This window comes from Myotis nattereri, assembly GCF_964212035.1.
Source record: "Myotis nattereri genome assembly, chromosome: 14".
In the NCBI taxonomy this organism is placed as follows: Eukaryota; Metazoa; Chordata; class Mammalia; order Chiroptera; family Vespertilionidae; genus Myotis; species Myotis nattereri.
The window spans coordinates 22,225,687-22,239,811 of NC_138089.1; the positions used below are offsets into that span (position 1 = coordinate 22,225,687).

The following is a 14,125-nucleotide window of genomic DNA, read 5'->3' on the forward strand; positions in this document are numbered from 1 at the left end:
TATGTCACTAGTCCTACTATCTGGAGAAGAATGGTATTACGGGCCCTATAGCCCAGGAGTCTCAGGATCTGTCTGAGGAAGTCGTCAGTGGCTACACATCAGGAGGGCCAGGGTTACACACTGGGTGAGGCGGAGGTGGCACTGTCTCCCAGGCAGTACTGAGGCTGTAAGGACAAAGTCTGAGCTCCCCACCGCTAGACAGGTCCCTCCCGCCACTTGGCCCAGGAGAGCTCTTGTATTTATTTATTTATTTATTTTAAATATATTTTATTGATTTTTTACAGAGAGGAAGGGAGAGGGATAGAGAATTAGAAACATCGATCAGCTGCCTCCTGCACACCCCCCACTGGAGATGTGCCCACAACCAAGGTACATGCCCTTGACCGGAATCGAACCCGGGACCCCTCAGTCCGCAGGCCGACGCTCTATCCACTGAGCCAAACCGTTCAGGGCAAGGAGAGCTCTTTTAGCAAGAGCCTAGAAACCCTCGGCCTGGCTCACTCCGTAGCTGAAGGTCATACTTTGGGTCTCCCACAGGCTGGCCCCTTGGGAAAACGAAGCACAGCCTGTAATTCAGAAGTGCACAAGCTGCAGGAATTCTATGAAGTCAGCCACAGGTTCCTTGCAAAAACCCCACAAAGTCAAATGTTCTAATCTTTTTTGAAAATGTTTTTATTGATTTTAGAGAGGAAGGGAGAAACACCTATGTGAGAGAACCGTCTGTCAGATGCCTCCTGCACGCCCCCTACTGGGGATTGAGTCCACAACCCTGTGCTCTGGGAATTGAACCAGGAATGCTCAACCAACAGAGCCACACCGGCCAGAGTAAATATTCTACCCTTTCGTTTTTATTTTTATTTTTTGTTAATTCTCACCTGAGTATATATTTTCCATTGATTTTTAGATAAGAGTGGAAGGGAGGGAGGGAGGAGAGAGAGGGAGAGAAGAGAAGTGAGAGAGACAAGTGGAGTGGTTGCCTGCTGCATGGTTGCCTCGGAACCGGGGCAGGGATCGAACTTGCAGCCCAGATACTTGTCCTTGACCGAGAATGGAACCTCTGTGTGGGCCAATGCTCTAACCCAGCCGTGGGCAAACTACGGCCCGAGGGCCGGATCCGGCCCATTGGGCTGTTCTATCCGGCCCGCGGAGCCGAAAGAGCGGAGGGTTCTCTTGCTCTCCCCTCCGCTCCTTCACCAGCAGCAGTGTTAACATGGCAACGTCGGGAAACACGGCCGCAGCTCCTTCTTCTGAGTCCAGTTTAAGAACCCATTGTGGCCCTCGAGTCAAAAAGTTTGCCCACCCCTGCTCTAACCACTGAGCTGTATGGACCAGGGCCTCTACTCTTTCAAAATGCTTTTAAGCAGATATTAATTTGGTCATCAGAAGAAAATAAAACAAGCAAGAAACAAATAGAAAATATGTTTCAATTAAAATAAAAACCATTGCTGAGGTTGCCTTTGACTCCACAGAAGATGTTTGTAATTTTCATTTGATGTGAAATGTTACCTCTGCTCATAGTCATCCTAGAACATTTATTTCCTCTTGGTGGTAAGTGAAATGATGCATTCATTTAGAAAATAAAGCAATTTGTCAGGTAAGAAGCAGTTGTATGAGACTGTGTGTGACAACTGAAACATGCTATTCAGAATTACTGTGGGTTGCAATCATGTTCCAACATTCTGCTCTTCCTCTTTGGCAATTTAACTTACACACACACACACACACACACACACACACACAGCCTTCCCAGAGAGTCACCTGACTCTAGTTATTGTGAAGGCTTGTGTAAAAACTTGAGGGGGAGCAGAATAGTCTCCCCATAATGTGCCACTTTCGCATGTGGGTTGTTTTGAGCTGAAGGCAATTAAGAGCCAGCAGACTCTTTTTCCCCGTTAACTGCCTAAAAGAATTTTAAAAGGGGGTCTATACCAACCAGGGAGAGAGCTGTTATCAGAGACAACTTTGTACACCAGAAAGATTTATCTGCATGCTGCGGCAAACATTTTTTTACCAAAGTTTTGCTCTTCTTATCTTCCTGTGAATTGTCTTCCTCCCTTTTGAGGTCCCAGACCCCTACCTTCTCCTTAGCTCAGGATGGTATAAAAATCTAAATTGCCTGACTACCTTGGATTCTGCCTTTGTGGAGCTCCTGTACATCAGGGTGGGGCAAAAATAAGTTTACAGTTGTGAGTACACAAAACAGAGTTCATTCTTGTTTTACTATTTATTCATTGTATTATTTTCCATACGGACAACTGTAAACCTACTTTTGCCCCATCCTGTATATACAGAATTAAACTTGTTTTTCTGTTAATCTGTCATGTCAGGTTTTTTTTCTTTTTCTTTTTTGTCTTATGTCAATCTTTATGTATTAGATCTGCCAACTAATCTAAAAGGAAAGGAGGGAAATGTTTTTCTCCCAAACAAGCTTAATCAAGTTCCAGAGAAGTTCCACTTTAACTCAAATTTATCTCAAAGAATTGGAATTTGTAAGGAGCCATCAGTTTTGGAAAGAAGATATATGGCTTAGTACAGATTCCACTTTAAACTGTGTATCATGAAATGTAAACATTTAATAAATGGGCCAATCCCGCCCTTGCCAGTTGCTCAGTGGTTAGAGCATTGGCCCAAGGACTGAAGGGTCATGGGTTCGATTCCGGTCAAGGTCGTGTACCTCAGTTGCAGGCTCAATCCCTGATCCCTGTCAGGGTGAGAGCGGGAAGCAACCAATCCATGAGTCTCTCACATCGATGTTTCTCTCTCTCTCTCTCTCTCTCTCCCTCCCTCCCTCCCTCCCTCCCTCCCTCCCTCCCCTTCTCTCTCTCTCTCCTCCCTGCCACTCTCTAAAAATCAATGGAAAAAATATCCTCGGGTAAGGATTAACACCCCCCCCACCCCAAATTAAAAAGAAATGGGCCAATCCTAACCCTATTGTAATCGTTTCACAACATACAAGTGGATCAAGTCATTACATTGTACACTATTAAACAAAAACCTTTGTCGCTGAAAGCTTTTCTGAACGTAGGGTTCATTGAGCCACGTGCTAGGCAGAGAAAGGACGAAGGACGAGGTCCGGGGCATGCAGTCCAAACCCGCGGCAGCAGGGCTGGATGGAGAAGACAAACCCGTCTGTCGTCCTGGAGCTGACAGAGTTGGAGAAGAAAGATGCAAGTTGTTTTAAAAGCATTTACATTGGCTATAGATAAAGGGGGTGGGGGAGGTGAATCGGGCTGGTTCTGGCACAGGTGGCTGGTCAGTAAGGAAGAAGGGTTTGCTCTTTTTGTATTTATTGTGGGCAAGAGTCCAGAATGTTCCTGTGTAAGCAGAATGCAGTGGTGTCTGATGGTCAGCTATTCTCCAGATAATCATGAAAATAACCACCGGGAAGTTAATTCAAAGTTTCAACAGGCATTTGGGAATGTAAGCAATCTTGCTGGGTTTTGGCCTGCAGCTATGAACTGATTTTACCTCCCTTATCTCTCCCCGCCACCCTCCTGCCTGCTGTAATTTAATCTAGGACACTAAGGAATTTTCTCTTTGTCAACACTTTAAACTTACACAATACCATGTGTCAACCTAATTGCATAAATCTGGAAAAACAAACAAACAAAAAACAACTCTATCCAACTAGCTTAAATAATAAGAAAAAATTAACATAACAAGTAATCTCAAGACAGGATGGCTGTAGGGTTGGTATATAGATCACAAGGACACCGTGTTAGCTTCCTAGGACTGCCATAAGGAAGTCACACAAACTGGGTGGCTTAAAACAATAGACTTTTATTGTCTCACGGTTCTGGAGGCTAGTAATCCAAAATCAAGCAGCATCTCGCTCCCTCTGAAATCCATGGGGGAGACTCCACTCTCTGTCTCCATCTTTTGGGTGTCTCTCTTTTCTTCTAATAAGGACACCAATCATATTGGATTTTGGGTCCACCCTACTCGAGTTTGACCTTATTTTAACTAATTACGTTTGTAACAACCCCATCTCCAAATATGGTTACATTCTGGGGTACTTACTAGAGGTGAGGACTTCAATATATCTCTGGGGGAGGGCAAGAGACACAACACAACCCACAACAGAACCTTTCCATCTTTCTGCTCGGCCACTGTCAACCTCCTGGCTTGCCTTTAGGCTGCTGTCCTCATGGTGAAACCTGGCTACAGCAGTCCCAGGCATCACGTCCAACAAACAGAGTCCATCAGAGGGATCTCTTCCTTGTATCTCTTTTAGAAGCAAAGAGCCCTTCCCAGGACCCCCTCCCACAGCAGACTTCTTCTCATTTATCATTAGCAGAAATTTCATCACTTATGCATGCCCAATGCCATGACTGGGACGGGGAACAAAACCACTCATCGTGGTTGGCGTTGACTAGTGGTTCTTAAATTTGAGCATGTGTTAGGCTCACCTACCTGTAGGGCTTGTTAAAACACAGATTGCTGGGCTCCACCCCCAGAGCTTCTAGTTCACTAAGTCTGATGTGAGGTCTGAGAATTTGAATTTTTGACAAGTTCCTAGTTGAAGCTAATGCATCTGGTCCTGGAATCATACTTTGAGAACCAGTGGTTTAGACTAACCAGGATTTATCTCAGAGTACTGAGCTCAACAAGTGGAAAATGCATTGCCAATTAGAGGAGGGAGGAATCAACAAAATCAGGGTTCCATCAAAAAGGAGCAAGGGGGAGGGGGGGAGGCAGCTAGTAGTGTCTGCCAAAGAGTGGCCAAAGAAAAGCTAGGATGAGACTAGAAGGGGTGTGTCCAGACAGGCAAGAAGAAAGTCAGAAAGGAATAATGTCAAGGGGGGCCATGGAGAAGAATTTTAGGGAGTGATCAACACTGTTAATGTCATAGATAGGGCCAGGAAGATAAACACTTATTGAGAAGATTCTGTTTGTGTAAGGGCCTCATTAAAACAACATCATATGCAGAACTTGTATTTTTTTGTGCAACAAACTTTATAAAATCTTATCAGGAACAGACCAATGATATAGGAAAACTGTCCTTTGATGAAAGAACTTAAGTTTTATATAAATATACCATTGATAGTGGATATTAATTAATTTTAAGAATCCTAATAATAGCCCTGGCTGGTGTGACTTAGTTGATTGGGCATTGTCCCATGCACCAAAAGGTTGCTGGTTTGATTCCCAGTCAGGGCACATGCCCAGGTTTTGGGCTCCATCCCTGGTAGGGGGCGTGCAGGAGGCAGCCAATCTATGTTCTGCTCTCACATTGATGTTTCTCTTTCTCTCTCCCCCTCCCTCCCTTTTTCTCTAAAAATCAATTAAAAAATCAAAAAAATCTAATAACTTAATGTTAGCCAGCTTAATTATAAAAAACTAGAGGCCTGATGCACAAAATTTGTGCATGGGGCTCGGCCCTCACAGCCCCGGCTTCATTTGGAAGGTCGTCTGGACCAGTGGTCCTCAAACTTTTTAAACAGGGGGCCAGTTCACTGTCCCTCAGACCGTTGGAGGGCCGGACTATAGTTTAAAAAAAAAACAAAAACAAATTCCTATGCACACTGCACATATCTTATTTTGAAGTAAAAAAACAAACAAAATGGGAACAAATACAATATTTGTATTTGCATGTAGCCCGCGGGCTGTAGTTTGAGGACCCCTGGCCTGGATGGTTATTTTGCTGTTTGGTCTAATTAGCATATTAGTTCTTTATTATATAGGACTAGAGGCCTGGTGCACAAAAATTTGTGCACTCGGGAGGGTCTTTCGGCCCGGCCTGTGCCCTCTCACAGTCTGGGACCCCTCGGGGAATGACCACCTGCTGGCTTAGGCCTGCTCCCCGGGGGATTGGGCCTAAGCTGGCAGTCAGACATCCCTCTGGCAGCCCAGGAGCCCTTGGGGGATGTACATTTGCCAGCGGGGAGCAGGCCTAGCTGCAGTTGGACATCCTTAGCGCTGCTGAGGAGGCGAGAGAGGCTCCCACCACCACCGCTGTACTGGCAGCAGTCAGCCTGGCTTGTGGCTGAGCAGAGCTCCCCTTGTGGGAGTGCACTGACCACCAGAGGGCAGCTCCTGCACTGAGCGTCTGCCCCCTGGTGGTCAGTGTGTGTCATAGTGACCAGTCATTCCCAATCTTTCTGCTGTTAGGGTCAGTTTGCATATTACCCTTTTATTATATAGGATAGAGGCCTGGTGCATGGGTTGGGGCCAGCTGGTTTGCCCTGAAGAATGTTCCAGATCAGGGTGTGGGTCCCGCTGGGGTGCCTGGCCAGCTTGGGTGTTTGCAGGCTGGTCACACCCCCTTCAGGGTGTGGGTCCCCACTGTGGTGCCTGGCCAGCCTGGGTGAGGGGTTGATGGCTGTTTGCAGGCTGGTCAAGCCCCCCCAGTGGGGAACCTCACCCCATGAAGGTTTGGCCAGCCTGGGTGAGGGGCTGATGGCTGTTTTCAGGCTGGCCACACCCCCTTTAGGGTGGGGGGTCCCCACTGGGTTGCCTGGCCAGTCTGGGTGATGGGGCTGAGGGCTGTTTTCAGGCTGACCAAGCCCCCCGGCGATTGAAGCTCCCAGCCTCTCCTTTTTTTCTTTTTTTAATTCTGAGATTTATTTACCTTCTATAATTGAAACTTTGTAGCCTTGAGTGGAGCTCAGAGCCAGCCAGGGCGGGCGGGAAGCTTGGCTTCCTCCATTGCCAGGGGCAACCCAAGCCTCCTGCTCGTTCCAGCTTTGTGGCCACAGCCAGCTGAAAGCAGGTATCTGGGGTTTATTTATCTTCTATAATTGAAACTTTGTTGCCTTTAGTGGAGCTCAGAGCCAGCCGTGGCAGGCGGGAAGTTTGGTTTCCCCCATCACTGGAGCAACCAAGCCTCCTGCTCGCTTCAGCTCTGTGGCTGCCGGCCGCCATCTTGGTTGAGTTAATTTGCATATAGTTGCTCTGATTAGCTGGTGGGAATGGCTTAAGGCATAGCAAAGGTACAGTCAATTTGCATGTTTGTCTTTTATTAGATTAGATAATATTTTCTCTTCCCATTCTGAAATAACCAAGACAAAGTTATTTTATGTCCATTAATGAGAATATATCTCCATACCTTATACTATCTTTTATTAAAAATATGGACTATGCATATATGAATATAAGTTCCATATTAATTATAATTTTAAACCCTTAGAAATCTTAATTTTAGTGACAACTAAAAATAAGCAATTAGCATTCTTTAGACCAGTAAATTTATAAATACAGTTCATTCAAAATGATTATGTAGCCCTGTATTATTGACCTGGAACATGTTCATATTATAAGAAAAGGGTGGGTTATAAGTAATATTACATTATGAACCCATTAAAAATATAGTTCAGCCCAGCTGGTGTAGCTCAGTGGTTGAGTGTCGACCCATGAACCAGCAGGTCACGGTTCAATTCCAGATCAGGGCACATGCCTGGTTTGCAGGCTTGATCCCCAGTGTGGGGCATGCAAGAGACAGCAGATCAATGATTCTCTCTCCTCTATCTCTATCTCTCTTTCCCACTTTGTTCCTCTCTGAAATTAACTATATATACATATAATTAACTATATACATATATATATAGTTAAAATTTATATTATATGTATTTTACCATAATAAAAACAAATGGAACAGTAGCTACTTCTGGATGCTATGTTTTTTATATTACTTTTTTTTTTTTTTAAGTTTTCTGCCAATGGATGTGTATTTACTTGTATGAAAACTAAGTCAGCCAAAACCGGTTTGGCTCAGTGGATAGAGCATCGGCCTGCGGACTGAAAGGTCCCAGGTTCGATTCCGGTCAAGGGCATGTACCTGGGTTGCGGGCACATCCCCAGTAGGAGATGTGCAGGAGGCAGCTGATCCATGTTTCTCTCTCATCAAACTAAGTAAATAAATGAAATAATGCTTTAAAAGAAGAGGAAAATAAAACGTCAAGTCTGATGCTCTTTAAGGCAATTTGATTCAATTTGATTCAAACTTTACCCTCCGTTCCCCTCCCACCCCCGCTCTGGAGTCACTTTTTAAAAAAAATTTCTGAGCCTTTCTGAGTCACCTTTAAAAATTTTTTTGTTGTCTTTATTTTTTTTAAATTTATCTTTATTTTTTAAATAATTACAGATTTCCCTTTTGTTTTTTTCCCCGTTGACCCCCTCCACCCTTCACATGACCCTCGCAGGCTTTCACCACACTATTCTCTGGGTCATGGGCTATGCATATCTATACTAATAAAAGGGTAATATGCTAATTAGACTGGCCATCTTCCGGATGTCCGTCCGGACAACGTCACGGTGGCAGGGGCCGAGGCAGAGGCGGTTAGGGGCGATCAGGCTGGCAGGGGAGGGCAGTTAGGAGGTAATCCAGCTGGCGGGGGAGCAGTTGGGGACAATCAGGTGGTAGGGGAACAGTTAGGGGCATTTAGGCCAGCATGCAGAGGTGGTTAGGGATGATCAGGCCAGCAGGGGAGCAGTTAGGAGCATCAGGCCAGCAGGCAGAGGCAGTTAGGAGTGATCAGGCAGGCTGGCAGGCCAGTGGTTAGGAGCCCATGGTCCCAGATTGTGAGATGGATGTCCAACTGCCAGTTTCGGCCCGATCGGGATTGGGCCGAAACTGGCAGTCTGACATCTCCCAAGGGGTCCTGGATAGGAGAGGGTGCAGGCCGGGCTGAGGGATACACCCGGTCATGCACGAATTTCATGCACCAGGCCTCTAGTATGAATGTAAGTTCCCGGGTTAATCACTCCCCACCCATCCTCCCATCCCCCCACCCCCCACCTTACCTCTGAAATTGTTAATCTGTTTCAAGTTTCTATGTCTCTGGATCTATTTTGTTCATCAGTTTATTTCATTCATGAGATTCCACATATGATGCTTATTTTGTCTGACTCTTTTATTTTGTTTAGCAAAATACTCTCCAGGTCCATCCATGTTGTTGCCAATGGTAAGAGTTCCTTCTTTTTTACAGTCGTGTGGACACTTTTTAAAGTCCAGCCTTTAAGGCACTATTGGACTGGAAGCTAGGAGAGCCCAACTCTAGCATGTCTGGGAGCCAGGCTGGGAATGTGAAACAAGCTGGACTATTTCAGGACACTCTTCAAATATGAAAAATGACCTTTTCCATTCCAAAAATAATTCCGCGAGTCAAGTCTTGGAAGAAAGCTTCGGTCTTAACAGTGAAATCTGGGAAAGGTACAGGAAGTACAAAACTTGAAAGATACCCTGCAAAGATTTCTTTTGGCTGACAACATTCAGTAGATTACAGCTATTTCTATGGTTATTTTTGTGGGTTAAGAGGAACCACAAAATGGTATCTCAGTGGATGTGTCCACTTCCCAACAAGTCCAGGACATGGCCCCAGATTTATCCATGTTGCATCTGACTATTCAAAGCCGACTCTACACCCGCATTTCTCGCCTGTGAAATAAAGAAGCAGGGATTGCAGGGAAGTGAGTGTGCTGGGGAGCCCAGGGTTTTTCTTCCACTGCTTTGCAGCTTGGAAAGTTGCCATCCATTCAGGTTTCACTCAAACAGGCTTTTTCCAGACCCTAGAACAAATCGTAGCCAGAAACTCTGCTCTTTGTCAGGAGGCAAATTGCAGCCCAGACTGAGCCAGGATCTTGCCTTCTCCCCTTAGAAAACAACTTTTTTTTTTTTTAAGAATCCAACTGGATTTTATTTGACGCAGAACACAATAGGACTGCAGGAATAGAAAACTGAGAAGCCAAAGCAGAAAAGACCCAGTTCTATCTAACTTACAATTAAGTAACAGGAGGGCAAGTCATTAAATGAATAACAAAACAGTTGAGCTTGATGGAGAATATTTTTTTTCTAGTGCCCATACTTTTGGAATTCCCACTCTGTTGTCCAGCGGACACACCTGCCGTGTTTTGAGCCAGCGAGAGATGCAGTGGAAGTGAAAAGCATGATTACAGACTCCCCACGCAACGGTGCACTCTTCAGGAGTGGCAGATGCCTGGTTCGCCTGACATTCTACGCAAAGATCATAATGTGGTTCCTGCAGATGACAGTTATCAACCACAGTGTCCCAGGCCCAGAGGGCTACTGCGTTCCACTTTTTCACTTCGAAGAGCTTCTTGCCTGCGCCGCTGTTGGTGCCACTCTGGGTATCCACATCCATTGCTGCCGCCATTTTGGAAACACACCAACAACTTTTTTTAAAAATATATTTTATTGATTTTTTACAGAGAGGAAGGGAGAGGGATAGAAAGTTAGAAACATCGATGAGAGAGAAACATTGATCAGCTGCCTCTTGCACACTCCCTACTGGGGATGTGCCCGCAACCAAGGTACATGCCCTTGGCCGGAATCGAACCTGGGACCTTTCAGTCCGCAGGCTGACGCTCTATCCACTGAGCCAAACTGGTTAGGGCACAACTTTGTTTTTAATGTGTAGGAATCCTGGCTCTTCTTTCTTTACTCAGGGGATGGGACACAGCCCTGAGTTCTTTCCAGAAAGACCCCTGTTGTCCCCGGGTTTCTGTATTGTTTTGCCACTGTCCAGATTATATTGTTGTAGTGTACCCTGCAAATCACACAAGGATGCCTCAAGATGTTGAATTAAGGAGCCACATTTATTTCAAAGCCAGCGACTGCGAGGGGCAAATGCTCTCCAAATCTCATAGCCCTGCACGGCAGTAACATCAGGCTTATATCACAAAGGTATCTATTACATCTCTAGGTTTGGAATGAGGAACAAGGTTTGAAAAAGCAGTTTGTTACAGAAACTAAATTGAGCAAGTTAGTTATCTACAAAGATTAATTATAGTTTTAGGTCTTGGAGCCACTGAGTCAACAGAAAACACATTTTCTGGAGCCACTGAAGCAATTAAAGCAATTGTGCGGTCCTGGTCTCCAGGTGCAGAGGAATGTGTTTTGAAAGACCAGTAAAACCACAATCAATGGGATATACAGTCGAATGGGGTGATTTATATAAGTTCAGGAGATCAAAACAACTTCTCTATTATTTTAGCAAGCAAATACTTACAGAAGCCAGAACAGCAGGGTTAAAAATTAAACAGCAGTTTTTACCCGAGATGAACGTTACTATGCTTCATTGCTTCAATATCTGGATCTATGGATATCTCATCTTTCTAATATCAGTGATTTAAATGTTTCAGTCTTTCCTCTTTAGCTACTGCAGTTTAATGAAGTAAAAGAAATAGGCTCCATCTCCACTGTTGGTGACCCCAGGCAATGAACCATTTGCAGAGCTCCGCACAAGTTAGACATCTGTGAACCCTTACGGGTTGCACTCTTTACCCCCTTGCACAGAAAGTGAAAGCCAAGGTTCTTGGTGCCTATTTTGTGATTAGATGTGCTTTTCTTTGTTAGGGATCAACTTTCCCTCCCTTTAAGGCAAAGAACCCCTTTGAGGAACCATTGGAACAACCCTGTTGACTACAAAGAGGGTAATGCAGCTGTTTCATATCTTAAATGTGGTGATGGTTACACAACTGTATATAATATTAAAAACTATAAATTAAATTATACTTGGATTAAGAACACCAACAACAATCAGTTTAGTAACATGAAAAAATGTGTACGAAGCAATACTAAAGCAGGGGGGGAAATGCTGCATCTGTAAAGTTTATGTGTGTGTACATACATATACATATACAGTGGGGCCTTGACTTACGAGTGTCCCGACTAATGAGTTTTTCGAGATATGAGCCGTCTCTCGGCCGATTTTTTGCTTTGAGTTGTGAGCTAAAATTCGGGTTACGAGCCAGCTTCAGATACCCCACCGCTAGTTGGTGCAGCAAACATCACAGTGAACACCACAACATCAGCCCAGCATCACGTGTCTCACTCGTTCACTTCTTGATTTGACATACGAGTAATTTGAGTTACGAGCTCCGACACGGAACGAATTAAACTCGTAAGTCAAGGCCCCACTGTACTAGAGGCCCAGTGCATGAAATTCGTGCATGGGTTGGGGGGGTCCCTCAGCCCAGCCTGCACCCTCTACAATCCGGGCCGCAGGCACAGGCGCAGCCACTGGCCCCTGGGACCACGGGGCAGGCGGCTTGTCTCTCTCCCTGGCCACAGCCTGGCTAGTCCCCATTTCTCTCTCGCGAGCTCATTTGTGCCTGGCAGGTCCCCATTCCTCTCTCCCAGTGTTGAGTGTCTGAGCTGTTCCAGCATGATGGTGTGATGGCTATTTGCATATTAGCTCTTGATTATATAGGATTGGTTAATTCTTGTATGTGGTCTGACCTGGGGTTGCGCCCGAAACCTTGGGTGTATCAGGATGATAATCTAACTGAACTCTAGGGCTGCCTATGTTTTCTTCTTGGATTTTTATGCTTTTGAGTCTAATATATGCCTTTAATCCACTTTAAGTTTATTCTTGTGTATGGTATAAGAAGGTGGTCTAGTTTCATTTTTTTGCATGTATTTGTCCAATTTCCCCCAAACCACTTATTGAATACTAGAGGACTGTTGCACAGCATTCATGCACTGGGGGTTGGGGGGGTCCCTCAGCCCAGCCTGTGCCCTCTTGCAGTCTGGGACCACTCGGAGGACATCCCCTGAGGGGTCCTTAGTGCTGCCACAGAGGCGGGAGAGGCTCCCACCACTGCTACTGCGCTCGCCAGCTGTGAGCCCGGCTTCTGGCTGAGTGGCGCTCCCTCTGTAGGAGTGCACTGACCACCAGGGAGCAGCTTCTGCATTGAGCATCTGCCCCCTGGTGGTCAGTGTGCATCATAGTGATCGGTTGTTCCGCTGTTTGGTCAATTTGCATATTAGGGTTTCATTATACAGGATACTGTCCTTACCCCATTGTATGTTCTTGCCTCCTTTGTCATAGATTAATTGACAATAAAGGTGTGGGTTTATTTCTGGGCTAATATATGTCTGTTTTTATGCCAGTACCATGCAATTTTGATTATTATGGCCTTGCAGTATAGTTGATATCAATTGGCATGATTTCTCCAGCTTTGTTCTTCTTTCTCAAGATTGCTGAGGCCATTTGGGATCTTTGGGTTCTATATAAATTTTTTGGAATATTTGTTTTAGTTCTGTGAAATACATCATTAATATCTTTATAAGAATTGCATTGAATCTATAGATTTCTTTGGGTACAATTTAATGATGTAAAGTCTTTCTATCCATGAACACAGTATATGCTTCCACTTATCTGTATCTTCTTCAATTTATTTTTTTAGCCTTAGCTGGTTTGGCTCAGTGGATAGAGTGTCGTCCTGTGGACCAAAGGGTCCCTGGTTTGATCCCGGTCAAGGGCACATACCTTGCTTGCAGGCTCCTCAGGCAACCAATAGATGTGTTTCTCTCCCATCAATGTTTCTCTGTCTTTCCCTCTCTTTTCCATTCTCCCTAAAAATCAATGAAAAAATATCCTCGGGTGAAGATTAAAAAAGAAAAAATTATTTCTTCAGTGTCTTAATAATTTTTCAAGTACAGGTCATTTGCATTCTTGGTTAAATTTATTCCTATGTATTTTATTTTTATTTTTTTAATCCTCACCTGAGGATATTTTCCCCATTAATTTAATTTATTTATTTAATTAATTTGTTTTTCAGCAAGGCAAATATCTTTACTTCTGCAGAAGGATGTGCACGCACATGGTCTGGGAACACACACACACTGATTTTTTTAAAAATAGAGAATGGAAGGAAGCGGGGGGGGAGAGAGAGAGAGAGAGAGAGAGAGAGAGAGAGAGAGAGAGAAACATCAGTGTGAGAGAGACACATTGATTGGTTGCATTCCGCACACTCCCTGGGGGATGGAGCCTCCAACGAGGTATGTGTCCTTGACCAGGAATCAAACCTGATACCCTTCAGTTGGTGGGCTGATGCTCTAAAATAGCCAAGCTATTTTATTTATTTATTTTTAATTTTAATTTTTTTAAAATTCTCACCCAAGGAAATTTCTTCATTGATTTTTAGAGAGAGTGGAAACGAGGGAAGACAGAGAGAAATATTGATGTGAGAGAAATACATCAATTGATTGTCTCCTGCAGTCCCAACTAGGACCCCAGTGGGAAGAGCCTGCAACAGAACTCCATACCCTTGACTGGAATTGAACCCAGGACCCTTTAGTCTGCAGGCCTACGCTCTATCCACTGAGCCAAACAGGCTAGGGCTATATTTTTTTATGCAATTTTAAGTGGGATTGTTTTCT

The 14,125-nt window shown here is 44.6% G+C and overlaps 1 pseudogene across 1 annotated transcript; it reads right to left on the reverse strand.

Moving 5' to 3' along the window:
* Nucleotides 1-9,790: 9,790 nt before the first annotated feature.
* On the reverse strand, nucleotides 9,791-10,112 carry LOC308529877 (E3 ubiquitin-protein ligase RBX1-like; annotated as a pseudogene). The gene has a single exon. The product of its transcript is annotated as an E3 ubiquitin-protein ligase RBX1-like (transcript).
* Between the last annotated feature and the right edge of the window lie 4,013 nt (nucleotides 10,113-14,125).